The 25,115-nt window shown below is 40.6% G+C and overlaps 1 protein-coding gene and 1 long non-coding RNA gene across 2 annotated transcripts in view; both read right to left on the minus strand.

Moving 5' to 3' along the window:
• Positions 1-25,115, minus strand: part of LOC136244420 (uncharacterized) — a 99,532-nt gene that overhangs the window by 18,206 nt on the left and 56,211 nt on the right. The gene's annotated exons all lie outside the window — the stretch shown is intronic.
• On the minus strand, positions 1,068-2,294 carry LOC136244598 (uncharacterized). Its single transcript, XR_010695459.1, has 6 exons — positions 1,827-2,294; positions 1,678-1,778; positions 1,389-1,628; positions 1,277-1,333; positions 1,164-1,225; positions 1,068-1,107 (listed from the first exon to the last, which is right to left on the minus strand). It is a non-coding gene; the product is annotated as an uncharacterized lncRNA (long non-coding RNA).

The following is a 25,115-nucleotide window of genomic DNA, read 5'->3' on the forward strand; positions in this document are numbered from 1 at the left end:
CACAGGTATTGCTCAAAGTCTTTGAGCTGGCATTACAACATGGCAGTGGAGGAGGTTACAAATGGTCTCTCATTGATTGACAACTTCATTAGCTGCAGTTATTATCTCACTTTAGAGCTAATGTGTCACTGCTGGTATATTGCACCAATTGGCTCTGTTTTTATATTTTCCTGAACTGAGTTTTGATCAGTATAGTCTAAGGAATACAAGCAACAGGGGAACTAAAGCTGTGCATGAGAAGGTCGTATAATTTGTCAATAACATCAGCCAATCCTTCTTTCAAGAATTTATAAGTAGAATGAATCAGGCCACGCAAATCAAACAATGTGACCATTCTCTGCAGAAGATCACAGGCCACAGCATTAGAAACACTAAGAAGAAAATGATGAACTATGCTGCTACACCATATGAATTAGCTGTTTATGAAGAAACCTACAAGGACTTTAACCAATTTATGAAAGATCTAAGGGAGGCTTGTGTAAAAGGTGACACAGAGTCCAAGCAACTGACAGAAAAGCATGCACCCGAAATGGCTTTGGCATTACAGAAATTTGACGAATGGGAAGATATTGTTGATGTTTTAATGGACAAGGTTCTTAATGTCACTAATTTAGAGCCTGAGGAGTGTGCTTCAATACTGAGGATGATCTTCATTTATAGTACGTTCGCGTTGAGCTGAACCCTCAAAAACGATTAATAACTTACGATTGCTACATCGCATGGGCCTCCTGTATTGCTCGATATGTAGCGCTTCTCGATCCGCTAAAAATATATTAAAAGCGCTTCATTCGAATGTAAGACACTCCAGTTATGACACTGTAAAGTTTCGCCATACATTTTCAATGGGGAAGCCTCTAAAGCGCGGCCCTTTGATGGTCATGTTGACACATGTTTGTGGCCAAGCCAGACGTCACACACCCGCCCTCAACACGCATGATTTCACCATCCGTTATGTAAGAGGCTGTAATACACTTTTACAAGAAAAATAAAACAGATTTTGTGTGTGTAAAACAGAGTTGCATAAGTAGAAGAGCTGGGGCCACTGTTGCACTATTTAGAAGATAAGTGGCCAGCATTTTGTTTTTGAAGTTACATTCCCAAAAAACTCTAAAATTTTCAACAAATGAAATAATACTGTTTGTATGAATTTGGGCTGATAGTACCTGTAGTGACTTCCAAACACTCCTGCACTGATTTCATATACAAGGGATGGTATGTTCAACTTCTGCTAGCACAATAAAGCAATGGTATTTTTTATTAAAGTGCACACACTTACACTTCATCTGTATTTTTATGTACTTCACAGAGTTTAATCCCAGCTACCCGATGACTCCTGGGGAACAAAATCAAGTTGTAACACCAATGCTGCAAATATCAAACAATCTTACATCAGATGAAGTAAGCCCAGAAGAAGACTTGGACCCGTTGCTGCTAGTGGAAGATTCATTAATACCACCATCACCATCTTCACTATCACTGCTGATTTGGATGAGGAATTGCTCTAGAAGTTCTTCATTACCCAAGTCTCATCCAAATACACAACTGGTCTTCCTTCAGTTCTGTTGCACCTCGTTCGTCTTTAATATTTATGATGCTGATGGACTGTGCAGGGCTGCTCATAGCATACCCTGCATATACGTGTAGTGACATTAAAGCACAAACAGTTTCAATTCTAACCTCTTGTCATTAATTGTCTTGTACTTAAATCCCATATCACTCAACACTCTTTAAAGCAATGTTCTACCCCCAGAGAAAACACCATCATTCTTAAGTTTGGCCTAAGACGGAGTACGTGACAAAGTTCCAGGTTTCAAAATTTAACTTACCAAAATCTTTGAGAGCGATAGATTTCCTTCCTTTCGTACAATGAATGGATCTTGTCTGACAGTATTTGGGTCAAAACTGTCTGCATCAACATGGACTCGTGAACATTTGTACCTGACGATTACAATTGAGCGGGCTTGTGCAAAGTGCATTTTGTATCTTTTTCTTGGCGTAAATAAACCACCTTTCTTGCGGTGCTCCATTCTAATAGATGTCCTTGAAATCTCTGCGTGGCGTAATGTATGCCAAAACCCAGCAAAGAAGGCATTACATACAATACCGGTGGCCTTCGAGATTCTCTCCGTGATGTTGATAGAAATTTTACATTTCTTCGCTTCTTGCTTAAAGTACTCCCATAGTTTCATAAGTAGATACTTCGTTTGGCTGTTTAACTTCTTTCCAAGGGGGGTTCGCTCCGCACTCGCTGACGGTGCACTGGACGCCACATTCACAACAATTAAGTGCGCGCCCGTAACATGGGCTTACGAATAAATGCGTCATAAACATTGTTTAAAGCCTTTGATCTTGTATGGCTTCTTAATCAACAACCCAGGATTCAGCTCAACGCGAACGTACTATAGTGTCACAAGGTACGTATATATTTACTGCCTACTCTATGATCACGAATACTTTATACTTGCCTCATTGAACGTATTTTTTTTAGTGTATTATTACTGGGTATAGATGTGTATCAAACATATCTGCTTATTCATAGAATCTCGGTCCCTTGTGGAAGGTGATATGCTTGTGGAAGATGGTGTGAACATGCCCCTATCTGATCCTGAAGGAACATATAAGGTGTCAACAACTGCAAGCATGCAAAGGTACACCAGATCATGGCAAATACTAATATTATAGGGTTCACTTTATTCTACAAATAATTTTAATTTCAACAGAAGCACTTTGAAGACTAAACAGAACCATTGGCATGAGCTGGAGAAGGAACGGATGGCTCTGCTCTCCAGGCTACAGGTATTGGTAGCTTTTAACATAAGGGGATTTCTTGTGGATGAGGACCAAGACAATGGTGACAATCATGATGACAATACAGAGGGTGCATATGACTTCAGGAATGATGGTGATGCTGATGATCACACTACAGGTAATCCATTACTTGATGCTGCTGAAACAGAACCTTTATATGATGCTGCTACTGCCATGAATCCATCCACTGGTGAAACACAAATTTTAAAAACATTTGAATTAGTAGTATACAATGCACTTGTCTTACCAAGTCATTTCAAGTGGCAAGTATTAACAGGTGGATTGACCATGATTAGGGCTTATCCACAACCACTGCAAATGAAATATGGTTGTTCTACTAGAATGACTGACTGTTTGGAATCTTGTATAATATAATGTTTATCCTGGACATATGCATGCATGCTAAACCATGCAATAACACTAAACATTATATTTGTGCCTACGAGAGATTACATGAGCAACAGTTGCTGTGGTATATACACCTTAGGATACTTTAGTGCACAATTATGAAGAAGGTTAGCCTACGCCATTAATTGCACACTGCACATCGCTAGTGAGACATGGTGTAGTTTCACACTTTGTACATACTTTCAATTTATTATGTGAAGTGTGCACTTTTAGCACACCATACCTCAGTGTTGATAGCACTAATAATCATTAGTGTATCTCTGACTGCTACAGAACAGGCTAAGCCTCTCCAAGGCACTTTTTACCCAAACTGTCATGTCGTTGTGAGGAAAATCGAGGCACGTTTTTGGGTGATAAGCTATTGTGGGCCATGCCCATACCTTCATCGTCTATAGTAATATACACAGTACTGTCGTGCTGCATGACAAGCGCATGAAAAATTCTTTACGTGATATAAGGATGACAAAAAAATGTATGTATTTATTTATTTCATGCCTTATATTACACTTCAGGAGATGTCAAAGACTCAGAATGAGAATATTTCTGCAGTCAACCTTTGACCAGGAGGTGTGGAAGAGATTTTGAAAGTCATTGAATTATTTCAGGAAGACAAGTTGAGACACCAGAGAAAGAAAGTTTGATGGCAAAGCCAGAATTTAAGCATCTACTTCAACGTGCACATAACCAAAAAAGAGGTGCTGCAGCTTGTCCTACCCTAAAGAAATGAAGAGGAGAGCCATACAATTTTGCATCAAGAATGCATTTGTTAAGTGTACATCCATACAGTGGGAAGAAGCACTACTTTGCTTCCTTCATCGCCCTGGTGAAGAGAAGTTGCGACAGTTCAATAGACTTAATCATTCTACTGGAGTATATACAAAAGTTATCCTTTAAATCTGTATAAGCAAAATTTAGCATGGATGTTCCTTTTAAACAAATTTGTTATTCTGATGATAAACGTGAACTGAAGATGAAAACTCAAAATGGGTTCTCCTAGCTTTTAACATTTGCATTAATATTACTACATAAAATGCTGGAAACTAACACTTTAACAAAGTTTAGCACAGCTAGTTAGCCATCAACTCACAATACAGTGATCATTACGCAAGTGATTTAATACATACAAGACATTAGTATCTTGTTTGCTACTATATGAGCAGTTCATGCATTTCCCCACTGGAATCATTAGTGACCTATGGGCAGGGTATATACAGTGTAAAACATGTAACAATTTCAACAATAAATCATTGCAGAAATTTTATCATTCGTGGACTGTGAGCCCTTACTAATGTCTGATGATGAACTTGATTGAAGACAAATCAAGTAGTAAAGTGTTGTTATATATAGGGCTGGGACGAAGCTTAGAATGTTTCATGGGTTTGAAGGTTAAGTAAACTTTGAATTATAAAAGTATCCGTAATGCTCCATAGTCTACAAAAGAATAAATAAACATACAATGTTAAATAAGATTAAACATAGTTAATGTTACACCCAAGCAACCGTGCTACCTACCACAGACATAAATTAATTGGCTAGCTCATTAACAAAAATAAGGCATGCACTTTAATAGGATAACACATACGCAACAACATGTTAGACCAGATGCTATGCGGTGTCAAAGCTAGCAGCGGTAGCACAGTGGCTAGCACACTGGTGGTTGAGGGTTCGAGCCCCGGATTAGTTTCAGCTAGCAGCAGTAGCACATCTGGTAGCATACTGGTGGTCCCGGGTTTGAACTTGGATCAGTGTTAAACTTTTTTCAGTTCAAGTTGTGAGCATACGCGGCATCACTCTGAGATACTCAACAGTTCCTTGTGAGCCTGGCAGTATGTCGTCACATACACCAGCCACTACAAGTGAAGGTGGAACTGGCCTTGCTGCACTAGTGCTCACTGGAACCACCATGAGCAGTGGGTCTCGATCTGCTACAGTGGCAAGTGGCAGCTCTCATGGAACATAATCAAGCAGTTGGGATTCCATGACCTCAGTACAGGCCACCTGGATGATCGTATCATCCCAAGTTGGTGAGTCGACGGCTTTTTGCCCACTTATGAGCTTGATAGGACACCAGCAAGTTCATTAGCAGCTCCTACTATTATAACCTATGCTGATGCAGTCAGAGGATGCTGATGCGGTCAGAGGCATGTCTGATAACCCAACACAGCAACAAGTAGTGGTCACCACCTCTCCTAGGGTTGTAGTTCCACTGACCAAAAGTGCAACTGTGCCACCAACATTGCCTGGTCTGTCGCTGCTACCATTGTTAGCAGTAGTCCACAGCTCTCCTGGTACACTACCAGCTACCTGTATCTCAGCAGTGATCATACCCGTCAGTGCCTTGCCACCAGGTACATTGTCAGAGGTGATCAGTCCAAGTGCTACCTCCTCTGGTAGTGGTCCACCACCTACTACTGCACCTGTAGATGTGTCGGAGATCCTCTGGTGGTATGACACCACCTGCAACATTGTCACTGTAATTTTCTGTATGTGATCAGGTTTCACAGGCTGTGCCTTTAACCTGTACTAATACTAAACTTAATATTTTTTTTACCAACAAGAGGTTGCATACGTTGCATGATTTATTAAGCTAGTGAAATATACTGCACCACTGCACTAAAGCTAATGTAACCTTTTACTACAGGAGTTTTCATACAATACTAAATTTTCAAATGATATACCCTATGAGCTCTTGTTAGGCATGAATATTGTACTTGTAAAGTATAAAAGATTCAGAATAACAGATGTTTCATGAGTGTACCGTAAACGGGGAAAGTTTCACTGGGCAAAAGTTTCGCGGTTTTAAAGCAAATCGCGAAAGTTTCACTGGGCAAAAGTTTCGCGGTTTTAAAGCAAATCGCGAAAGTTTCCCCGCTAAATCAATAATATACAGTTTACTCTATAGCTGTGTTTAAGCTCTACCACGAAACTTTCACCGCGAATAGTCTCAGTAAGCCTTAACTGCGAAACTTTCCCTGTTTACGGTATTAATCATTGACTCATGGAGGACTACATTAAAGAGAAACCCAAGGCCCATCAGTATGAGGAGATTGATACCAGCCATTGTTGCACAAAGAACAGCCATAACACTAAAGCCTTCCCAATACTTAGAACTTGAGTCTATAGCTGTGTCACTGTCATCTGACAGCTATCCAACACCTGAAGGAAGCAATGTAGCATCACAGCATGAAAACGAGCATTCTGTAAGCTCCATCTATGAAATACTTAAACAGCAAGCACTAATGAAGAAATTGCAAGAATACAAGATCTAATGGAACAGAAGGATTAGAAAATTAATCCAAACTGTTGTAGCACACAGACATAGAAATTGAGAAACAGAAACTTCAACTACAAGCAGTTCAAGTCAATTTAAGAACTACCCAAAATGATACACATGCTATTATCCTTTGACCGCTGCTGTGTGAAGACTTCCTCAACATTTTGCTTTCATGATTATAAAGTATCTAATTCAGTGTTGTCTGTAACATCTGTACTAACACTACGCAAGGATAATTTCACATAATAAAGTAAAAATAATAATCATGTAATATAGCACCCAGAGCCAACTAAAGTCATTATAAACAAATAACTGCATTATTTTAGCTACGCAGAGTGTATCTATAATAATATTGCTTTTTAAGAACTGCTTTCTCCTTCATGCAATGGTCTAAGAATAATCTGATTGTGGGTTAAATTTCAATTGTGAGTTTGCTTTTCTTTGATTATTTATAGAAGTTGTTTTAGGCATTGGTTAATATGAGGTAGCATGCAACTCTTCTGGCATCAGGCCTCAACATTGCTTTTTTTTATTGCACAAATTGCTTGTTATTTGAGACCATGATCAATTCACCATTTCTTCCTCCTATACAAGGTCTAACAATCGGTCATGATATTGAGAATGGTTGACATGCATAAAATATATCCAAAAATTAAAATACAGATTGTTGTCAAACATGCACTGATTGCAAATATTATACCTCTCATGCATATAACATGTGTTATCCACTGGAAAACTGGTCATGCGTACAGCACACTACAATTTAGGTGCTTTATAACACTGTCTTGTTGGTGTGCCATAAACTCCACGTGGCAACAGTGTGCTAGCATCACTAAGGTGTGTACGCCCTCTTCAGTGTTTTAACAGTGCATGGCTGCATGACTGTTTTATCTATCCCACACAGCTGTTGTACACATGTGGGTCTTACACTAAACACAAGAGTAAGGTGTAGCATCTAAAGAGAAATATGACAATTGCTATGAATTAAGGATAGATCAGTAGTTAAATATTACAATGCTGCATGTATCACTTACTTAGCTGGAGCTGCTGCAGCAGCTAGATTCACCCATCATCACATGCATCTCATAGATGCAGCCTACTTGCTCAAAAACGGGAAGTAACTGGCCTTCAACACAGTCGTGAGGTATCTTCCCCATGAATACTTCAGAGCCAAGCAGTGGAGGGAAACGCATTGTTTAGAATTGTTAAATTTTGTTATCTACGTTAGAGGTATACCAATATGGGTTTTTGGCATGTACCAATATCTGATATTGATGCCACCAAAAGAAGTTGATAACTGATAGTTGATCTGATATTTGTATTACAAACAAAAGTCATAGATAATCTACTCTACAACATTCACTCTATGTTTGTAATGGTGGTAGTGGCTTAAGGGTTTCTATTGTGCAATCAAGACAATTAGGTACCCACAAACATTTTATGCATACTCCCATGAAGCGTTAAACGGACATTCCTGCATTACTCCATATTTTAATGGTTTGTGTGAAGACTGGTACAGTAAGTTTCCTTGGTTACTTACCTGGGACTCTTCTTTTTATTACAAAGATACTATATAACTGCTTCATTTCTAGACTGTGATAAGCTTTCCAACAACAAACACTAGAACCGCGTGTATTTATATGGTTTCTCATACCGTAGCACTTGTTGTAGAGTAAACAATAAGCCACTGGCACTAAACAGTCACATGGATAACGTAGAAAACCAATATATAACCCATTTATGTACAAACTATTGTGCTGTATAAATGTCAGTTGTGATATCGGTCCTCCTGCTGTTTTGTACCGATACTGATAGCGGTAAAAAATGCCATATCGTTTGCCGATATTTTAGCTGATCCGATTATTGGTACACCTCTAATCTACGTGTGTGTATTTCTTGAGTATTTGACCAGCTTATGTCACAAAGGCCAGCAGTAGCCTTGGACCCAGCAATTTTATTCTCTTATAACAAAACAACCGACTTTCTTATAGGCATATTATGCCCACTGCTGTACCTGTGTTTAAAGTGCCACCCATTCGGATGTATTAATCATAAGGGCTTGTTGGATGTTTGATACTGTTCCTCCTGCAAAGGAATAACACTAATCTCCACAAATACCTTGGAGTCATATCTTTGCTTGAGAAGTTTCTTTGAGTGCCATCGGAAAGATGATGTTACTTACTTAATGCTCACAAGTGTTTATCAGTGATGTCATACAAACTCAATTACAGGTCCTTGTTTCAAGGAAGACTATAACAAAACAACCAGCCACATATCTATCATTTTAAATCCACGATATGCATTTATAACACCTATTTTCCACTGGCAATAAGGAAGGAAAACATAGCTAGCCAGACATCAACTCTCAACGTCACACAATTCAGTGACCTTTACAACAGTTGATACCCAGGACTATGTTAGTGACACATGTGACAGTGTTAGTTTATTGACTGTGGTGGGCTAGTTGTCACCCTCAAAATCACTGTGCGTGTCAATGACACTGATGGTGAACACTAGGACCACAATCACATGAGTCAAAGAAGTACAAAAAGCACAGCTTATTATTAAAATTTAAGCTTTACAACCCTTCATAATGCATTACTAGCAAACTGTCAGTATTTTTGTCAGTTCCTGAAGTGTTGTTGTTCATTACGCAGTTGACTACTGGATATGCTGTAATGTTTCAGTTATTCATAACGATGCAATTACTAATGACTTGACCAACCATGCTGACTCGACCAACGAGGATACTGCAAAAACTTTGATTAACCTAATACCTAATTTATGTCAGGAGTTATTACATGGTTACTAGCATCAAAGGGCATGTCGTACAAAGAGTGAGATTAGATTCGGAATTGTCATTTTGGGCTCTAAATAAGATTGAATTTGCTGCAAAACCTAATTTGTGTTACCAAGGATGATATTGAGAGCCAGATAGGTATAATTTCCTAGTTACTGTCATTCGATGAAACACTTTTTAGGTGACTGGTCATGTGCAGTTAACATTTGAAAGCAACACTGACTATATTTAAAGCACTTTAGTACTACATAAGGAACACTCGTTCTATCAATTACAGCACAAAAAATAGTTATTAAATAAGTGGTATTTAATAGTGGTATGACAAAAAATAATTATTAAATTTAATTTGCCGGATTGTTACCATTATTATCAAGGAGCAAACTACATCCACCAAGACAACATGTACAGTAGTGAAGACCTTACAAATAGATTTACACCAAAGAAGAATTAGACATAAAACTGCTGTTTTATAGAATAACAGGTCCCCTGCTAAATATTTTTGTCTGTTGGAACATTCTGGCTGATCATTGTGGAGTGTCATATTACAAGGAAAAGTGCACAGAACATGTAGAAGTGTGTTAGAACGAAGATAGTAAAAGCTACAAAGGATAGTTGCTGTAAGCAATACGATGAAAATAGCTTGGGTGCAATAATAGTAGTATTATTGGTTGTCATGGCAGCAATTACATAGAGTGATCTTCTGTGTACACATGTGGCCTGCTGTACTAATGACTGTCCAGTATGATTGAATGGTCTACCCCAGAAAGACCATCTAGTGTTGATCATAGTAATACAGAAGTTTGAAGAAGCCTAGACCACATATTAAACAGTTCCCCAAAGTCCTGGAAGTACCAATTATACCAGTTGGAGATGAACACTCTTACAACAGACGTGTACCTTCTAAAGTACAAAGAAGGAAAAAGTCTTGTCAGATATTTGATTACCATCCTCATGACAAAATCTTTTGCTTAAAGATGACTTTACTAGGCATCAACCGGTTAAGCAGTTATTAATGGATTGCCCATCTATAAAAAGGTGTAACCAGGTAACATAATGTAGTTTGTTGTCTTGACAACAAACACAAGTTAACAGGCTAGTTTGTGTGGGGGGAGAACTGTTGGCTGCATGGGTATCACATGCCAATGCACTCATTATGACCATCTGTCATCCTCTAGTATGGATGGCTGTCATAATCAAATATAAAATCACTCTTATATAGCTTCAGGTCAGGTATTATGTACTATTACTGTTCTTTGTTACTACATTGCTGTTTAGTGCTCAACGGAGCTGCTGCCCTACAACATCTCTTCAAGCGTCATTACCAGAAACAGAAGTCCCGGCGTCACAAATTTATTTGGAAGCCACTGCTCAAAATTGTCACGAAGCTGACTTGGAAGCCACTGCTCAACATTGTCGCGAAGCTGATTCAGCTAGTTGCTACCTCAATCCGTCCAACTGTTGTACAACTCATCATTTAAACAGCTAAGTCATTCCTTTTGTCCTACTATTGTGCATTACATTGTGTAACTGTTCATATACTTAACTGAACTTTCAACTCAAACCGCACAGCAACTCGTCTCAGCTGAAGCCATACTCTGGTAGCTACAGCGTTCATTAACTCCAAGTATTGCTATAACTACGATCGTCAATTCCTACCTTCCTCCACATGTCCAATTCAACCATTCTTATATAGTTTTCACTGACTCAGAAACGAACATGCCACATACCCGCAGGAGTAACACAACTTCGTCGTCTAGTGAGAACATGTTAGATGATTCATCCGGATTTAACCTTATCAATCCATCTACCTGGCATTTGGCAACCCTTAAACAACTCCACAACCTCTCTGTGATCTCACTTCAAGAAGCACTGAAGCCACGTAGTTTACCACACATCGGAAATAAATCCGTCCTGTCCAAGCGCCTTCATGACTCCCTCAAGGACGACGACCACACCCCTGTGGCTACAGCTACGTCATCCTCCACATCCTCTTCTGGTGGAACTGATGGAATGGATGTTCAAACCTACACCCACTAATGCAACCGAGACACTTGCATTACAGCTACAGCAGCTCCCTCCTCAGCCACTCACAAGCCTAATACTGCAAGTACTGTCCAGCCAAAACAACTCCGGTGCACAGGACGATTCAATTCCCCAGTTGGCGAACTCTCAACTCTAACCACCACCATTAATCCCTACCATCAACAAATCACCACTCACTCACTACATCAGCTAATCCTAGATCCACGACTACGACAACTTCACTTCTTCAACCAATACTGTCCCAGCTTCAACTTCCTGCAACACCTTTAGTAACAAGATGATCAACTTTCTGAAGCGTCCATTCGTGGGGCGCCTGAACAACCAACCCCACGGTCCGCACTCATGGTCGACCCGCTAACATGTACAGCTGGGTCAACGCTTCATGCAACATATCAACATTCTCTCCCTCCCCCTGTCCCGGCTTGTCTATGCACCAGGATCCTCAAAGGCGAGTGCATAGACTTCAACAGTTTGCTCCCCTATGCCATGTTCTGTGTACGTGATGGCCCGTCCTTTCAGCATTCAAGCTCACAAACCTTCACAATAGAGATGTCAACCCAGAGTGGTGAACTACAACTTGCACCTACCCCAGCCCATACCCGTAAGATTAATTCCTTTGGCTTATGGATGGCCGCTTGGAATGTTATGCCTCCACTTTGCTCTCAGCCAAACTATCCTGGGCACTAGAATTATTCGGCTACCAAAGAATCATCGCATCAGCCAACCTCACTATGTCCCTTAACGCCTGGATGACATATGATATAAAATTCTGTACTCTGGCAGCCAGTTACTCAACCCTTCCTTGGGATCTTGGTCATGTTGAACTCTATGTCGAGTGCCTATCCATCCCGAAACAGCTGCCAGAACGATGGCCCTGCCCTCATTGTGGCAGCATGTACCATTTCCTGGAACGGTGTCCCTTTCGTGCTAGTGCATCTCTCTAAGTCCTTCTGTTAGACAGCTACCCATCACTGGAACCCACCCAAACACCCTACAAATGTCCCAAGACATTAGCCCAACCCCCCACACAAACAACCCCACCACTTATCACCCACAAATACAAATGTGTTGAGACTACAACAGTGGCTCCTGCCCGAGACATCAATGCAGGTTCCGCCACTCCTGTGAACGATGCAGAGGGTCACATCCAAGGTGTTCTTGCTCCACCCCACTTATGTGGCATCCAACTACCAGCACCTGAAACTTGGGGTCCATCATCCCATTACGACCACTTGTTCTCGAGTACGAATTAAGCAATCACTCACACAAAGCTTTTGTTCAGCTGCTTTTATCAGATCTTCAACAAGGGTGCAACATAGGTTATATCAGCCCACAATTTGCACACACGGCTCACAACTTACAATCTTCTTTCACCAACCCATCCATTTTGGATAACACTCTCCACTCAGAGTGTGCTAAATGTTGCATATTAGGCCAGTTCTTGGCTTGGGCATAGTACCAAAGCATGATGTGGGGTGGAGAACGATTTATCATTTATCAGCAACCTTTAGGCTACAGTATTAATGACTTTATAGATCAATACATACACACTCACCTACTACACAGTCGATGACGCATATGCTATAGTCAACAAACTAGGACCACACACCCTACTCAGTAAGATAGATCTGAAAAATGCCTTCAGACTTATACTTGTCTGTCCTGCTGACTAGAACCTACTTGGAATATGCTGGCGCGGTTACTACTATGTAGATACCTGCCTTCCATTCAGCTTGAGATCTGCACCATGCATCTTTAATCGCCTTGCGTCAGCTATCCATTGGATTCTCTAGGATAACTACAATGTGAATTATGTCCTTCATTACCTTGATGATTTTCTCACAGCGGGCCCACCTGAATCTACAGAATGTCAACGAAATCTGGAGTCCATGCTCCAGCTCTGCCAGCGTATCAATACACCAATTAAACCCGAGAAAGTAGTGCCACCTACAACAAAAATAACATTCTTGGGTATAGTTTTTAACACAACCACGATGACAGCCAGTATTGATGATGATTGCAAAGCCTCCATCCTAGAGGAACTGCAACTCTTTAGGTCATCAAAGAAGCGTAAGTGCCAACTCCTCTCACTAATTGGGAAATTGTCATTTATATGCAAGGTAGTCCCTGCTGTACGCATATTCCTGCACCGACTAATTGACTTTAGTATGACTGTTCAGCACCTCACCACCACCTACCAATTACATTGGAGGCCAAACGTGATCTGGCCTGGTGGCAAGATTTCCTTCCACATTGGTCTGGTACATCCCTTATCCTCAACACACACTGGATCCCCAGTTCTGACATGCAACTTTTTACTGATGCATCAGGCTCACATGGATGGAGTGCCTTCTGGAACAACTGTTGGCTGCAAGGTAGATGGACATCAGCCCAAAGCAGAATGCCTATCCTTTGGAAAGAGCTCTGTGCTATTGTTTGTGCTGTCCACACATGGGGACACCTGTGGACAAAGCAGAAGATTTTATTCCACTGCGACAACGAATCAGTGATTGACATATGGCGAAAGGGATCCACACGAGATGCGGAGACCATGTCATTGGTGTGCATGCTGTACTTTCAGGCTGCACATCATTGTGTGAATGTTGTAATCACACACATTACCAGTACCAACAATCGTATAGCTGATGCTTTATCTCGCTTCCAGGTTCAACGATTCTAGGCACTAACACCAACAGCTCATCTACTGCCTGATCACATCCCTGCATGGCCGACCCCATCCTTCATTCAACCTTTCAACACCTTGTATACCTCAGGGTAGCCACCCCAACAAGACGTACCTACAAATCAGGAGTAACATCATTCCTAAACTTTTGCACTATGTATGATATCACGCCACCCTCCTCCACGCTAACACTTCAGTTCTATTGCACCTATCTAGCGACACAAATATCCTACAAAACCATCAAAGTCTATCTAGCTGGCATACGCCAGACCCACCTAGAATTGGGTTACACTGATCCTACCTCCAGTGAACCCCTTCGCCTATTAATCAGAGGTGTACGAAGACTTCAAGGTGAATCTCCTCACTGTCGGCTACCCATTACCATTGACACACTTCATACACTGAAACAAAACCTGAGATGTACTAACCTTTCTCTCTGTGAACAACACCTTCTTCGGTCAGTTTTTACTCTTGCATTCTATGGCTTCCTTAGAGTAAGCGACTTAACAGGACTGCAATGGGCAGACATTTCATTCAATACTCAGGATATTTCTGTGACTATACGACAATCCAAGACCAACCTCTTTCGCAAAGGCCACTCATTTCACATCACTTTCACAGGAACATCTGCCTGCCCTGTCAAAGCTTTACGTCAATACGTCGCAATCATCCCTAGGGAAACTCAGCATGGCCCATTATTCTCAGCTGGGCAATTCTCTCCCTTGACAAGAACCCAACTGTCCTCTATTTTAAGACGCCTATTACAAAATGCCGGCTACAATTCAGACCTTTATTGTACACATAGCTTCAGGATTGGAGCAGCCACAACTGCCGCAGCAGCAGGCTTCCCACCATGGCTCATCAAGACCCTGGGTCGGTGGAACAGCAATGCCTACATTAGTTACATCCAGGTTCCAACAGCAACACTCAGGCAAGTGCCATCAATTCTTGTACGATCAAATATCACTGGTGAGTGTCCTACCTGGAACCCTGATGAACATTAACTATCATACCAACAGTTATATACAGTCATGAATGAATGTAACACACTCTGTCACAACATATGCACCAGTTTATTCACTCATTTATGTATAGCGTATCTTAATTCTCAATCACTGTAGTATAGATTTCACTTAAATGAACAATACAGTTTGTTTTTCGTGTGTAACCCAACAATAATATAAGTATACATTCTTGTATCATCTATCACATAGTATAACACCATTTTTGTTGTTACTTGTATGCAAACCACAATAACATGTCCAGGCATGTAGTCTAACATTTTCTCATGTGTGTACTTCCATTGGTATCACAACTATGTTGTATTACAGATGGGTCATTTATAATGTCATACAGAATCACGCATTACGTAACTGTTACATGAGGTGCAGGTTATGCATAAAACTATGTTGTACTACTTACGTACCTAGTGGCATACGTGTACTTCCATTAGGATCACAACTATGTTGTATTATATATGGGTCATTCATAATGTTATGCAGGGTCACAAATTACATAGCTGTTACATGAGGTGTACGTTATGCTTAGAACTATGATGTACCACTTATGTACCTAGTGACTTTATCAACTAACCCGTAAGGTCTCATGCATTTGTATGAGATACATGGTACACTTTTGTACCAGCACTATAATGATCACAACAAATACAATACCAAAGCTTTGGGGGAAATTGGGCACAAAATTGCTTGCAATGCCAATAGGATAAAACCAGTTTAACCCAAAGGTGTGTGTTTTATCATTATCATGTTCATTCACTTGCCATAGTATTCATAGGCATAGCCATGGCATAGGTTGTGGTGTCTGTTATAAATTGTGGTGTCTGTTTATAATTTGTGGTGTCTGTTATAAGTTGTGGTATATGTTACAAGTGATGTTGTGGGTACATGCTTGACTTATGTTATGTAGTAGTTACTGTATTTGTTGTGGCAAATGTTCTGTTGCAACTGATGTTTGTTCTGTATGAATGTTGTGTTTGTTGCGACCAATGCTTGTTGCGACCAACATTTGTTGTGACTGTTGTGGCATAGGTATGTGGTGCTTACGGTGGTGACCAATGTTGGATTGCAATTAACGTTTTGTATCGGCATTTGTCCCGTATACACGTTGTGTTTGTGGTGACTGATTCTTGTTGAGACCGATATTTGTTGTGAATAGCTGTGGCATATAAATATAGTGATTGTTGCGACTATTGCTTTATTGTGATTGATGTTTGTATATTTGTTGTGTGTTGCGACTAAAACTAGTGGCGACCAATGTTAGCTGTGACCGATATTGTTGCGTATGAATGTTGTGATTGCTACGACCATGTTTTCTTGTTGGTATCAATGTGTTGTGCGTGTATGTCATGTCTGCCCCTGAGCTATTTGTCAGGTTGATATAAATTACATGTGTGTCTGCAAGCAAGTGTTGTGTTATCTGTAGACATTGAATATTATGCTACCATATGACAATGGTAATACACACTACCTATTTTGCCCAATTATCCCACCTTGGTTGTCCTCATTCCCCCAAAGAGTTGTATTTGTGTCAAAGTCTGTGTACTAGTGATGTTTGCATTGTTAGTTCAAGCGTAGTGTCTATGTACTGTCACCATGTGTGGTATTGTTCATATAGCTTGGTGCGGTGGAAGGGAGGTTTGTGTAGGAAAGCATGCCGTAACAAGTTGTGTATCTGTAATTGGTCATAATAGCATGTTAAATAATGAAAAAATCGTGTTGCATAAAAACTCATGTGTAGATTTTGGCAAAGTTTGATCGCATTCTTCAAAAGGAGGCTGTTAAAGAAATGAAGGAAACTGGGATAACACCATACCATAGATTACTGCTGTTGCTAGAGATAAGTCAAACTCACATTTGAGATCTCTATGTGATGAGGCACAAACTCCCTGCTTGCAAATACTTGGCCTACAAACACCTAACATTTTAGACTCACCTTGGTAAAAATGCTCTTAATTTTTCCACTTCACGTTGCAGCAACTCAATATTGTGGATGATAAAGGAGATCAATTACAACAGGAACAGGAAGTGGCATCATCAGATAAGGAAGTTATTACACCTAAGTCACACGTATTAGTGGGTATCGCTTATGATGTTCGTAACATTGTCATACCACCAGCTGTTGTACCTGGTAACCATAGGTGTTTTACATACATTACCATTCAGTGTTTTGATAGGAGACAAAATTAAAATCACAGTTTTGACAGGTCTTGAATATGATGGCACATTTTGGGCCTAATTAGAACAATGTCTGATTAATGCATGTTATCCAATGCACAGTCTTGCCAGATATTTTATAATAGACAATTGCTTTTTTTTTACGGCACTCACATGAACAAACCAAACAACTTTAAAAATTATGTAAACAACAAAAAAATAAAATGTAACAGTGAGGAGATTGAACTCAGACGAGATTACACTACCTCTCCCAGCTACCTAAGATATATTATTAACTTCTCTGATGAAGAAGATACTAAAGCTGAATTAGATTGTAACTCTATTGATAACTGAGGTTTACTTGTTATCTATAAGCAAAGTGAGAGACTCAATATCAATTGTTGGTGATCATTATGAAAGTTATACTGTGGGGAGAGTGCACTTGAATCTGTTGGGACTTGGAAGACGATAAGAAAGTAAACTATTCTGAGCATAGCTAGCTAGACATCAACTCTCAACATCAGACAATTCAGTGACCTTCAGTCCTTTACAAGAGTTGATAAGTTGAGAAAAATAGATGACAGGAAAATAAGGCAAACACTAAACTTAGCAATGGATTAGCTGTTAAAGACTACTATATGTCTTGACAGACTTCATTCTTTATGCAAAGAAAAGTCTTCCCATAAATCTCGATGATGATTTAGAGGTATTAACCAAAGTTGGGTTTGGAAGGATGGCCATAGGCTATCTTTGAAGTTATTATTGCAAAGATAAAACTTTCATGGTTTTCCTAAATTTTGCAAATTTTGATAAGGTGATATCTGGAAAAATTAATGAACTGCTTGTCAACAGAAGTAGATAGTGATGTTACTGGGTCTTCATTAGGATATCAATCTTCTAGTCTAGAGCTGAGTCAGTCACAATTGTTTATGGAGATTGTTTCCAAGTATCTTTCAACATCAATTCTTACAACACAGAAGTAAATCCTTTGAAGATGTTGACTAAAGGTCTTCTTTACCAACTGTATTCTCACCCTGCCATAAATTTTGTTGGACAGTTTAAAGGAAATTCAGTTTGCCTGCTAATGCTCAACTCCATGTTTACTAATAGCACAGCTGTTGTTTACTTACCTAGGCAGTTCTTTCAGCTTGGTTGCAATGCATGGGAGTTAGACTGCTTTGACTCTGCACAGAGTGCTAAAGTGAAATATTTCCCTGCTAAAACAATCAACTTTCTATCCTGGCTATTTCATAGCCATCATCACTTTTTTGTGATAATGAATGCCTCTCTTCGTGTGATTATGATCTTGTGCATATATAAAAGAAATAAGTTCCCTAATTTAAAAAAGGTGTTGTACAGGTCCCTTGCAACGTTGTTGCCTGTTACAACAATCTTGCTGATCATGGTGGAGTGTCACATAGTCATTGCCATGGAAATAGCTTGAGTGGATAGTAAGAGTAGTGATGGTGGTTGGCATGGTAGCAGTTACAGAGTAATTTCCTGTGTAGACATGTGACCTGTTGTACTAATGGCTGTCCAGTATGATTGATTTGTCTACTCCAGAGAGACCTGATCATAGTAATACAGAAGTTTGAAGAAGCCTAGATGAGAATTTAAACAGTTCCCCAAAGTACTGGAAGCACTGACGGTACCAGTAGGAGATGAGCACTCTTACAAAAGACATAAACCTTCTAAAGCATGCCTCATGACAAAACTTTTGTTTTAAGATGACAGAAAATTTTTAACCAGTTAGACAACTATTAAAGGATTGCCCATCTTTGAAAGGTGTAACCAGGTACCGGGTAACCAAAATCTTAATGCACAAAAACTCACGTGTAGATTTTGGCAGAGTTTAATTGCGTTCTTCAAAGGGAGGCAGGTAAAGAAATGAAGGATACTTGGATGAACATCATATCAAAGTTTAATGCGGTTGCTGGAGATAAGTCAAACTCACATCTGAGGTCTCTATGTGATGAGGTACAAACACCTAACATTCTAGACTCTACCTTGTGAAAATGCTCTTAATATGTGTGTGTTATAGTTTCCTAATCTATACTTGCTATTTTGATGTTACTGGAACAGAAATGAGACCAAGTAAACTGATTATTTTAATCATCACAATGGAATAGTACTCAGTGTGTGGTATGCCGTATACATTAATTTCCAGATGCCTTAGCAAAAGCGAAACATGTAGAATATCCACAGCCTGTTGTCATATCAGGGAAGGAAGGAAGCAACTATTTCTAGAGATGCATATACTCACAAGGCTGACAGCCTGACTATTTCAAAGATGCATATCTCACAAAGAAAACATGCTTTGTAAAAGTTTCTGATGTGCCAATAATAATGTTTGCATAATTGGTATATGTAATAGGACGGATGGGGGTGGTATTCGGGATTAATAGTGTGAGCATTGTAAACAGGAAGGAGTAAAATAGTGCGAGGCGAAGCCAAGCACTATTTCCTTCCTGTTTACAATGCGAGAACTATTAATCCTGAATACCACAGCCATCCGTCCTATTGCAAATTAATCCAACAACCATAGCAACTGTTACTAGGCAAATAAATTCAACAAATAACCACCGCAAAAGATCGATCACACTTAGCAACCATTGCTATGGTCCCAAACGACCTTTACCTTAGCAACGGTTGCCTAGCAATCGTTGCTAAGCAACCATATTATTGTTATGCCTTGGGCATGTATCACTATGGTAACAATAGTTGTCAAGTCGGACATTTACTTCTAATATAAATACACCACACTATTTTAGCCAATCAAATTAGTATTATAGATTTTTTATCAAGGGACCATGACAAACAAGTGTAATACCAATTCTATTGGCTAATCGCTTGACGTATTTCAATATAATACGTCGAGCTGCTATTGAGAGTATTATACAGTAACACATTCAGTTGTTGGATTATACATGTAATATGCATTTTTTTCTAGTTATGCAAATTCCAAGGTTGCTTGCTTATGGATTTGAGTGAGATCAGTCAACACTTGGTTTGAGACCTTAACGATCATCACAAGAATTTGACAAAACTGCTTTTGTGCTTTAGTCCTTGTGTGCAACAATCAGCTATATTTCAAACTGGCGTGCAGTGAAAAGAGTAAAAATATACTTGTAGCTATCTCACTTGTAGCTTCTATCTATGCTTCTAGGAATGACTATGATGTAGAGTGTGTGGTTCGTCCAGTCCTTCAAAATGGTTTGTATATGAAAAATTGCTTTCACCGATTACAGTAAACTGTGCTAGTCATTATTTTAAAGACTTAGTCTCTGGGGTTCATCAGGCACTAGAACAAATACATGACAATTTAAACAGGCCCATTTAGATGTCAATTGAAAACACTTGCTTCAGCTGCAAATATTTTCAATCAGTGCTGATTTATTTTGGTTGAGCAGAGAAATTGAAATTTGAAGATAATCCTAGACCTTTACCAAGTTCTCAAGCGTCTAATAATCTAAATATTCTAATACAACAGCCAAATACTTCAATAGAACATCCATCAACTCAGTTGCACACAAGCACGCTGTTTTTGTGTTACATTTTTGTTGTTTTGTGCCAACTCACATGGCATTTAATGCTGGTGAACAAGAACTGATGAAAATCCTTCCCAAAGCAGTTAACAATATGATACGATTGTGATGTGATACAACATGCATACAGTTGCTTACACTTTCATACATTTGCACCACTTAAATCTATGCATAATAATGTAGGCATACATTTCATACTAGTATTATGTCCTATTTGCTAATGAGATATGAAAAATCATCAATATAAAAAAGAAAAAAACATTTTAATACCATACCATACAATTGTAATTTACCTGTGAAGTTACAAGCCAAAGCTGTACCCACATGAACTGAAGACGGAAAAGACTAATCCTTGAATAGGAGTTACATAACACCACAAAGTTTGGAATTACTTCTTGCATGCTCTCATCTATGATGGAGAGTGCATAGGACACAGGAGGAAAATGGAAGATTGTTGGTGATACGGACTTGACAATCGTTACAGATACAGTACGCGTCAAAATAAAGTTAACGTAGAGTAATAGTTTTACGTCGTAATTGTGATTGTAAAAGCTTTGTACAGGGCTTTATTACTCTCGTAATTACAAAATAATTACGCTGCGTTTACGATTGCATTACACAGCTTTTACGATCGTAATTACGCTTGTGAGATCATGTTTACTTTATATTTAAACACCCCAGTACTAATATCTAGTACACTCTAGCTACGATGTGCACTAAAAGGAACAGCTGTGAAAGGTACTGCTTTCTTTACGTGATGTAACTATAAGGACTATTGCTTGTTCCCTTTTCATAAATATTACTTACAGTATTGCGACTACTTCACTTTTTAAACACCAAACAGCATGAATTCCAACTCTTTGTTTTCGTACAAACTACTACAAATATTCCAGATGCACATGTGACTACTAATTGAGGTGTGGCGTTTAATACGAATTTAATCGCAGGTTAAATGGTGTTAACTTGAGGCGACACACACCACGCGGACGCCCCCTTCCTCCATCATATTCAAATTCCGCGCACGAAAGAGCGGTTATTGGGGGCAAGCGGGATAATCTACCCGCTTTTTTCAGACATTTCGTCGCAATAGCAGCTTGCTTCTTTGTTCTACGTTCAAAGTGAGATGAATTCGTCATCAGCGTCTGGCTCTGGTGTGCCGCCGGCCCCTCCGGCTGTAGCATATCAAGAAGTTTGCGGAGATTTGGTCCAGCTGCACCACTTTGTTCACTATAAGTTGCGTAGTTTCTATTGTACTGACACTTTGTACTCACATATCTTTTCACTCAAAAGACGAATTTCAGATTCGCAAGTGCCATGAAAAAGAGCAACTCTTGGCGAACAGGATGGTACCAAATGAAGCTCAGTACACAAAAACTCCGCTCATCATTTTCACAACAATCATCTGCAATACATTTCAAATGGGCATTTTGATAATTCCAATAGATTCATTCATATTTTGTGACACGTTTGGATTATCCCGGATTCGCTGCTAGATTCGTTTAGCTTATTCTTGAGCGATTCCAACAAGCCATAGCGAGCACTTATAGCATAAACTATCACTCGTCAAAACGATGGCAAAGTTGGAGGTTAAATATGCTCGTGTTTCTGAGCGAGATTATTACTTTGATTTGGGGTGGACTCCATCAGGTAAGGTCTGACTAGTAACGCACAGCGAGGCCTTAACCATAAATCACTTCTTAGAATTAATACAGAGCCTTAGAACGATTTTATTAAAGAACTTCTGTATGCGTACTAAAGTTGTAATGTTCCGGCCTGGATCCAGTACACCTGTCATGAACACTATACACAGCAAAGACAGCCTTTAATGACTCCTTTAAGCAGAAATGTCTCAAAATCTACAAAAGTGAAAAAAAAACAGCAACAGTAAAGCCTTTAATCAATGAAATATAACAAGTTAAAATAATTGTAGCTGCTAAATTGCTTTGATTATAATTGGACAAATCACCCGCAGCTGTCCTGAAATTTCCGTTTTTGAGCCAAACTTCCTGATATGTGTTGACACAGTCCTCTACAACGGCTCCAGTTCTCGTGCAACCAGTTGTCTCCGTTCCAATGGCTCCCGCCATTCCTGCTCCAGTAGTTCCGGTGTCAGTGCCGATAGTTCCAGGACTTCCTCCGCCCCCACCGGCTATCCCAGTGTCCATGCCTGGGCTACCGCCACCCACTTCATCCATGCTTCGTTTGAGACTTACCCCGAACGACCTTTCAAACATCGCCATGGCCGTTGCCGGAATTCTACAACAGCGGGACCTTCGTCGAGGAACCCCCTGTCCTCCGCTGCTACTCTGGCCGGGGTACAAGTCCCATCCTCGACTTCAGGTAGTTATCTGTTATTGGTCATGGCTGTTGTTGTTTTCCTTTATATTTGCTCTGTTGAATGTTCGTAGCAGTGCAGCGCACCAATCCCTGAGTAGTGCAGCGCACTCTACCTGGCTGCTCTACCCTGTTGGCAGTCGCTAGTAGGCGGCTGCTCTCCAGTTACTGGTGGTAGCAAAGGGGGGCCAAAACGGCCAGTATCCGGTTACTTTCATTGTGTAATTTGATTTGGTTGCCCAGTGCAGCGCACTGCCACACCGCTAATGGACTGCCATTATCTTAACTGTTTCTGTCAGGTGGCCGCAGCACTGGACCACTTCTTCCAGTTGACCCGTTGCTGGGGGCACGGGGAGCACCACTTCCCCCTGTAAGCAGTGTACCGGACCTTCCCCAACTCAGTAGAGGCCCCTCCCTGGTTGTGGCTGAGGGTATTCCTCCAGTGTCCACTCGTCTCATTGAGAAAATTAGATGCTGGGAGTTTATAGACTTAGCCCAGCTAATTGGAGGGGCTGACTCCAGTGAGGGCTCATTGTCAATGGTGGAGGGCCACATTGTTACTCAGGCCAAATCTCCGAGGAAGTCCCCTTCCACCATTACGGATCTTGCTACATGGTTGCAGACATATGCCCGGCTGATGGCAGTCCTTTTGTCAGCTCCGACGACATCAAAGGCAGAGGCAGCAGGCCTTGCAGCCCACCTTCATGTGGTACTACAATTAGCTCAAGATCTGGGCGGCCGTCATTGGCTCGTCTACGACTGGGAGTTCAGGGAGTGGGCAGCCGCCAAAGGCATTACTGTCTGGGGTGAATTTAACCTTTCGATTTACGGCAGATGTTTGCCCCGACCCACCCCCCCAGCCTCGTCCGGACCACCAGATATATTTGCTGGCACCACCCCCATCTGCTTCAAATGGAACACTGGCAACTGTCAGCGCCCACGCTGCCGATATTTGCACGCCTGCTCAGAGTGCGGGGGACCTCACCCAAGAATTGCCTGCACCATGAAACGATCGTGGGGCAAAAAGTGAGGATGGTCCTCCCCACCTGTGGTTGACACTTATCATGTAGCAATGGCATATACTGAGCTGGACTCATTTATGTATTTTATCTTATTGTATTGCTGATGGAGCTGGGCTCCTATTGCCTTATTATACATGTATACATTTACATATACAAAACTAACATAGCTACTTACATCATGTCAGGTTATACAGTCTCAAATATGACCACTTGTTCAACTGCATAGTTCATTGTGTCTCCTTGCATGCCACTCTCTGGTTGTCACTGGCAACTATATAACATGGTTGGGGGGAAACAACTCTCCACCGCTTGGTGTGTAATTCACTGTTTCCCCCTCCATAAATCCGGAGCTCACCCTGTTCACTGGAGGGATGGTGCTGAATGGAAGATACAAGTATTATGATGACTTGTTGGCCTTAGACAGCCAGTGTGGTCACTCACCCACTCCCAACGCCATCATTTCTATGGAGATTGATACCTCCCTTAGATGGACAACCTGGGCAGCACAGCTTGCCAATCACCCCGATCGCCAATTTGTAAATTATATCCTGTCAGGTATTCACGACGGATTCCGTATTGGATTCTGTCGCTCCTATCCACTCCAATACTCGGGCCAGAATCTACACATTCTAAGGCCATCACTGGTATCGGATTACCTAGCACGTGAGGTGCAGCTGCACCGAATGTGGCGGTGCCCTAAAGGGTTTTTCCCGAGGGGAATCCACATTAGTCCCATTGGCCTAATTCCCAAGAAACATAAGCCGGGTAGGTGGAGACTTATTGTGGACCTATCCTCCCCAATGAATTTCAGCGTTAACGAGGGTATCACCAAAGAACGATCCTCTTTGTCTTACGTCTCCGTGGACCACTTGGCAGCCCTGATTGTAGCCGCGGGCAGGGTCTCGTTCCTAGTAAAAGCCGACATCAAAGAGGCTTATCATATGGTACCAGTCCACCCAGAAGACCAGTACCTTCTGGGTGTCCAATGGCAAGGTACTGTGTTTATCGACCGAATGCTTCCCTTC

This window comes from Dysidea avara, chromosome 14, assembly GCF_963678975.1.
Source record: "Dysidea avara chromosome 14, odDysAvar1.4, whole genome shotgun sequence".
Taxonomy (NCBI): Eukaryota; Metazoa; Porifera; class Demospongiae; order Dictyoceratida; family Dysideidae; genus Dysidea; species Dysidea avara.